A 7045-nucleotide genomic window follows, 5' to 3' on the forward strand; every position below is an offset into this window, starting at 1 on the left:
TATATATATAATATATATACATACACATACATACACCTCATACTTAATTGAGCCTTCATGGTTTTAAAAGGCAACAGAAATTTTATGGTAAATGTATGAATTACTCTTAGACATTTTTTTTCAAACTATACATATTCTGTCATTATAATGGGACTTTTTAGTTCTTTTTTTAAAGGTCTGGTCCTTCTAATGAACAACAGACTGAAACAAGTAGAATAAAAGCAATAATCATACTCTTGAGGACTCACTAAATTCTTATAGTTCAGTGTGTTTCACGTTTGTCCTCGCTGCTAAGCGTGCAAGTGGCAAACAGTGGAAGACAAAATTAAGGACTATCTTCTGGGTAGTTGGAATCTTTTCACATCTACTAAATAAATGAAATATTTCAGAAGCCAATCTGAGCTGCTTTCAGTTAATTTTCTTGTCTAAGCCCAGGGAGTAGTTAGAGGAGTGGAGATACACAGCAATGTTTTCATTGTAGTTAAAGAAGAGAAGTTAAACGACAGCCCAGGTCACCAGCTGTCACTAGAAGAATAGTTGAAAGCATTTTCAGTGCCTTCCTCATTTATTCATTAAATCTGTGAATTTGGCACTTGGTTATAAAGTTGTGAAACCGGTAACAAAACTTCCTGCCTCCCCGCTGAATTTCTCACTTTTGCTCTGCAGATGTTGGCGAGCTAGCTGAGTGTGATGCTACATCCCAGCACTCTAGGAGGCTAAGGAAGGAGGATTGCAACACTGAGCCCAACTGGGACAATTTAATTACCTAGAAAGACTCTTTCAAAATAAAAACAAACAAACAAACACAAAGGCAAATAGATTAAAAAGGATGGGGATGTAGCTTAGTATGAAGGCTGTAGGTTTAGTACCTGTACCACAAAATTAAAATAAATAGTGATGAAAAAGAAAGAGGAGGAATAGGGAGAAAAGAAGAGGAGTAGGGGAAGGTATTGAGGAGGTGTAGAAGTCCAGTGGAAAGGCCACAGAAGGGACATATAATTAGAAATACCTCCATTGTAGTCTCAGATACAACCACTTAGTACAGTAGCTTATCAGGTTACTATTATAAAAGGTATTACCCAGCATTCAGTGGCTTAAGGCAGCAATCATATTTCCTCATTCTCAATTCTGAGTTGTTTGGGTATGATGGATCTGGGAGAAAAGGAGGCTAATTCAACCAAGGGGATGCTGGTATGGATTGCCTTGGGTAACTTCAGCTGTTTCTAAAAGAAGTTGCTGTCTTCCTCATAGTATTGCAATAGTTAAATTAGTTAAAAAAAAATAGTATAGGCAATCAGACAGGGATAGGCTCTGGAAGAAGTCAATGCAGAAAAAAAGAACAGATTAAAACCGTGGCTAGATGTGCATTTCTTGAAAGCAGACCTCAAGATAAAAATAGAAAGACCACACCTACATACTTCCCCAAGGGAAGAACAGTAAAGATTGGCATTCTAAATAGGCATCAGTCACCATGGGTGGGGGAATCAAGAGCTCCTAACTCACCCCTTCTAGTAAAGATCTTTGTTCTTTCCATGTACATTTACTCAATGACTTGCTTCCCCACTGGATCAACATTATGTAAACAACTATGCTTATAATTTTATTGTTGACCACAGTTTTGTCCCACCTTATGCCCACCTTGTGATATTGCACTCATCTTGTAATTTTGCTTTATAAAACTGCTTTAAAAATAGGGCTCATGAGCAACTCACTTACTGGGTTTCCTCCTTCTCTCTCATGTAGGAGCTGTCTATCCCTCCATAAATATTTCCAACTCTTAACCTCTGTTGTTTCTAAAATTTATTCTTGATTTTAGAAAACATGAACTTGGCATACTGGACATCTAGCAGGTCGGGAGTTACATCTATTTTCCCTATACCATCACTAGATGAATAATACAATTTTTAGCTTTGATATCCTTGTCTCTGTTCTACCTATTTTTATTCCGTCTTACCACATTTAACAATTATTTATACAGAGTATAAATGGAAGTACTCAACATTAAACCAAAAAGAATCAAGTCTTATTAAGATGATTCCAAAAATTCTTAACAGGTACAAATCTGCAAATGAATTGTTTTGAAGGTGAAAAATGCCTTATGTTTGACTAGATAATGAGTCAGTATCATGGCAATATGAAAGTATGTGAAATTCTAATTTTAACTTTTCCAATGAAATCCTTGGTGCTTTTACATATAAGTTTTCTATGATTCACGAATCTTTATCAGTAAAATTAAAAGACAGCACTTTTTCACAAAAGTTAAATAAACCATTAAATTATATTTAGAATATTAGTATGAATAGTAAATATAAAGTGTTTATAGGTCAGGTCTGATCAAGCAAATAGAAAGTATGGTGTATTTCAAGAAGTAAGTGGGTGTTAACGTTCCCCTCATTTTGGCCAAATTTCAGACAAGCTTAGACAACTTGATTGAAGCATACCTGGAAAAAGCATTAAGGGTGCTTTGTAAACCAATTTTTCATGGCACCTCAAGTATATAGATATCTGTTTTTCCTTGTGGTTTTGCTTTGACAGTTACTTAATGATTTGCATTCACACATAAAATTTAAAGCAGAGCAAAATACAAAATGTATTCGCTAGAAAACTGCCAAGGATGATATTTAGAACTCAGGCTCTTAGGACAATCAAACTTATTTCAAATTCATTTCTGCCTCATGCTGTGCTTTGTTTACTGTAGTTCACGAATTCCAAGAAGAGAGATGTGTTCAGGAGCATAATATTATAGTGATATTTGCCATTAAAGAATCAGTGCTATTTTTTTCTCTTCCCTTATTACCCTATATGAGAGAATGAAAAGATGGAAATAAAGTGTTTGTAGATGGGGAGGGGAGGAGGGGGTGAAGGGAGGGCAGGGACAAGGGGAAAAAAATGCGACCTGTCATGTAAAGGTACAAGATCCCAACAATGAATGTAACTGTACTGTATCCCTAAAATATACCAATAAACTCAATTAAAGAAAAAAATCAGTGTTATGATGACAAGTATTCCCTTCAAGGCTGGACATTTTTATTTTTGGAGACATCATATGTGCAATAATACCAGAAGCACCAGGAAGACTAACAGAGCAGGTATTCAGCAAAGACATTCACTCCAGAAAAAATTTAGTTTTGTGTTTTTCCACTTATTGTAGCTTAACTGATTAAAGATGCTACCTTGATCAAATAAATAAAACAAAAATAATGCCTCTATTTGCATATTATCATAGAAAGTTTCACTTTAAGAATGTAATAATTTTAGCCAGGCATGGTGGCTCATGCCTGTAATTCCAGCCCTTGGGAGGCTGAGGCAGGAGGATCGCTGTGAGTTCGAGGCCAGCCTGGGCTATATAGTGAGTTCCAGGTAAGTCTCAACTTCATAGTGAGACCCTGTCTCAAAAAACAAACAAAAAGAATGTAATAATTTTGAGTTTATACAGATACTAGCAATGTGTCAATACTGTGATAAAACTGAGTGTGCATGGGAGGGGTCGAGTATGACCATTTAACAAACCTTAGAAGCAGAAAGACTGACTGCACATTCATTGTCCAAATTTTTTACTTTCTAAAATTAGCTGCTGTGAATATAATAAAAAGCTGTTAAAGGAACTGTGGTGTGGTGTTTCTCACAACAGATTGGACACAGAGCAGACTAAGACAGTTTTGTCAACTGAACTGGACCTATCCTAAACGCATATGAAGAAGTGTTAATCTTCAGTACCTAAGAATTTAACAATGATTAAAGAAAAGATCTTTAAAGGGTTAATTAAATATTAGATTTTTAAGATGGGCCCTTATTCAATATAACTGGTCTCCTTACAAGAGGAAATTTGGACATAGATGTGTGTATCACAGAAGGACCATGTAAAGAGAGAGCGAAAAAATGGACACCTTCAGGCAAGGAAAAAAGCCTCACGAGAAATAAACCATGCCAACCTCTTCATCTTGGGTTTCTACACTTCAGAAAAAAAAAGATAGGAGAAAAATACATGTTTGCTAAGTTACTCAACTTGGGACATTTTGTTACGGCATTAGATATGATTTATATTTAGACGCCCGCTCAAAACTGAAGGAACTCCTAAGTGGGGCTTTTGGGAGGTCACTAGATCATAGGTGTGTGATACTGGATTGTGGGTTTGTAATAATTAGATCCATGCACTGATTGGTTTAGCACAGTTCTGGGTGAACTATGAAGAAGGAGGCCTCAACCTGGGTATAAATGGAACCAACCAATAGCATTATAACCTGGATCAAATATAAAAGGAAAGAAAAAGGCAAGCTTGCTGCTTGCTGCCTCCCACCTATCCTTCCATGGAGTTTCTCCTCTGCCATGCTCCTGTTCTCCTCCATGCCTTGGAGCCAGCCAAGTACAAATTGTGAGCAACCCTCCCCCCTTCCCCCCCCAAAAAAACCAAAACCAAAGCAGAAGAAAAACCCTTTCTTTCTTTCTATTGTGGTGTCAGATATTTTGTCACAGCAATGAGAAAGTAACTAAGACAGCATCCCTCAAAAACTAAGAGAGATACTGACCTTGGCAAAGAGAGACTAGGACAAAGTAGAGTGACTTTACTAAAGCTAATGATATTCCATTGGGGGGGGGGAAATGGCAACAAGGAGGTTGGCAACTTCCCCTATTCTTTCAAGGTCATCTGGCCTCATCTCTCTCCCGAAAAGTTTTCTTTATCTCATATCCAAGTATTTAGAGAGTCAAAAGGCAATTTATAGCACGAACCCGTCATTCCTACCGCCTTTCTCAAAGCAGACAGTCTGGGGATTTTGGCAGGGAAGAAAGCTTCAGAAGTAAAATGATTTTGTATTAGTACAGGTAGCTTAATTGAAGATGGGGGACCACATCTCCTTCAGCCAGCTGAATTTGGGCGACATCCGGGGGCCAATCTTCCTTCCATTGTCCTAAAAGAATCAGAATAACAAAGACCCCTGCCAGAGGACATGCATGTTAGATCCTGTGGCCTACCTTTTCTGTAGCCTTTTCCTCACATAAACTTATTAAAGGTTCATCCAAAGTGACCACATTGCTTATTTGATTGAAACAGTGAAATAGCTGGGCTCAGGAGCCCATGCCTATAATCTGGATTAATCAGGAGGATTGCTGGGACTTTGAGGCCAGCCTGGAATAGAAAGATGCTATCTCAAAACAAGACAAGCCAAAACAAAGCAAAACCAAAGTGAACTCTGGGAGAGTCAAGCATACTAAGGATACCCCTGAGATGACCCACTACCCTGTCAATCATTTCTGTCAAACTTATCCATAGAGATCCAATGAGAGATACCCAGTTCAGGTACACATGCTTGAAAATCTGAAAGCCAATTTTATCTTCATTCTTCCTATTCCCCTACCATCCTTGCATCAACTTTTCATTAGTGTCACCTTTTTGTTTCTGTTGCCATAAAGCTGAGCACACATTCCTGTTATCTTCAATAAATGTAGCTTCTTTTTCTTTTACTATTGGCTGTATACTTGCGATTCTTTCCTCACCATACACAAAGACCTGGTATCTATTTTCAGGTGCTTCATACGTGGTATCCGTATAACAGATATGTTTTTGTCTTGCGAAAAAGATTATATTGATTGGTGGCTGAAACAGGCCAATGGGAGTGCTGAGAATTTCCGAAAAATAGTACACATGAAGTATAACCATTTTTAATATAGTTTCCATGATGCTAGGAGGAAAGTCAGAAAGTATTCCTGTGCCCTAAGCCAACTGAAAAGAATATTTTAGAGGACACTGGCAGCACTTAGAATGAAAGAGTTCTTTTAAAAAGCAAAGAGGCAGATAAACAGATTATTAAATGGAAGATAAAATTCTAAATTCACAGACAATGCATATCTAAGCATTGCTCCGCATGGGATAGAGGAGAGATAATGTAATCTTTTCAGAATACTTATAAACATGAAGGTGCTTTATCATAGACACACAGGGAGAGAGACAGAGAGAGAGAGAGAGAGAGAGAGAGAGAGAGAGAGATCCAAGTTATTGAACTGAAAGAGTATCTATTAGCTTATGTGACTAAAAAATTTTAGGATTTATTTAATCAGATGTTGAAATAATGCCCCAGGATTCGTTGTTTTTTTTTTTTTTCATTTCATCTCTACTCACTGTAAGTGCCATGATCAAATAATATCTTCTCTCTCTGTTTAAAGCTGTTCTAACAGCTATAAAATACACACATAGTATAAGCTTCACATCTTAAAAGAAAAAGATTCTCTTGTCCAGGAGCCTCCTTCCCAATGAAACTGCCTTATTTCGCCAGGTCTGAGTGTGTGATGGTGTTGACAAGCCAATCACTTTAGCCAAAGAAATACGCTGTTCTGACTGAATGCAGGCAGCGAGTACGTTTCCGGGTATTGAAGGTAAAAATCACTTTTATCCAAACTATGTGAAGTCAGACTGAAAGAAGTGACTGATTTCAAGAACAAAAATGGTTTCTAAAAAGGTAAAACCAAGCTGGCCCTAAAAACAGACAATGGGCATCTAAGCATTGCTCCACACTGTATTTCTATATCCCAAATGAAATATTGAAACGTAGAACTGCTCCTCACAAAAACAACATCCCTGCAGATTTGCACAAAGAAGACGCCAATATTAAATACTGAACAAGTCATTATATCATTTTAAAGCTAATGCCCAGTTAGAAGCTAGAAGGTGAAGGTAACTCCAGTAGTAATAATTGAAATGAAATTCCCATCCAACATAAACATGCAAAAAAACTAATTTGATGAAATGGTACCTAGAGTAACATTACATAGAAAATAGCACACATGGACCAGTGGAAAAAACTAATTTGATGAAATGGTACCTAGAGTAACATTACATAGAAAATAGCACACATGGACCAGTGGAGTATGAGCAATAACACCTCATAAGTATCCTAGACTTGCTTGGTAAATGCTGGTCCAGCTGTTTCTGAGCAAGTTTACACAACATCTCTGGAATCATGGATAGCCATCAGAGAAACGCCAGTGTATGAAGATTATAATGGACCAGTAGTATGAGCAATAACACCTCATAAGTATCCTAGACTTGCTT

Source organism: Fukomys damarensis, unplaced genomic scaffold (assembly GCF_012274545.1).
Source record: "Fukomys damarensis isolate Sample0158 unplaced genomic scaffold, DMR_v1.0_HiC HiC_scaffold_15, whole genome shotgun sequence".
In the NCBI taxonomy this organism is placed as follows: Eukaryota; Metazoa; Chordata; class Mammalia; order Rodentia; family Bathyergidae; genus Fukomys; species Fukomys damarensis.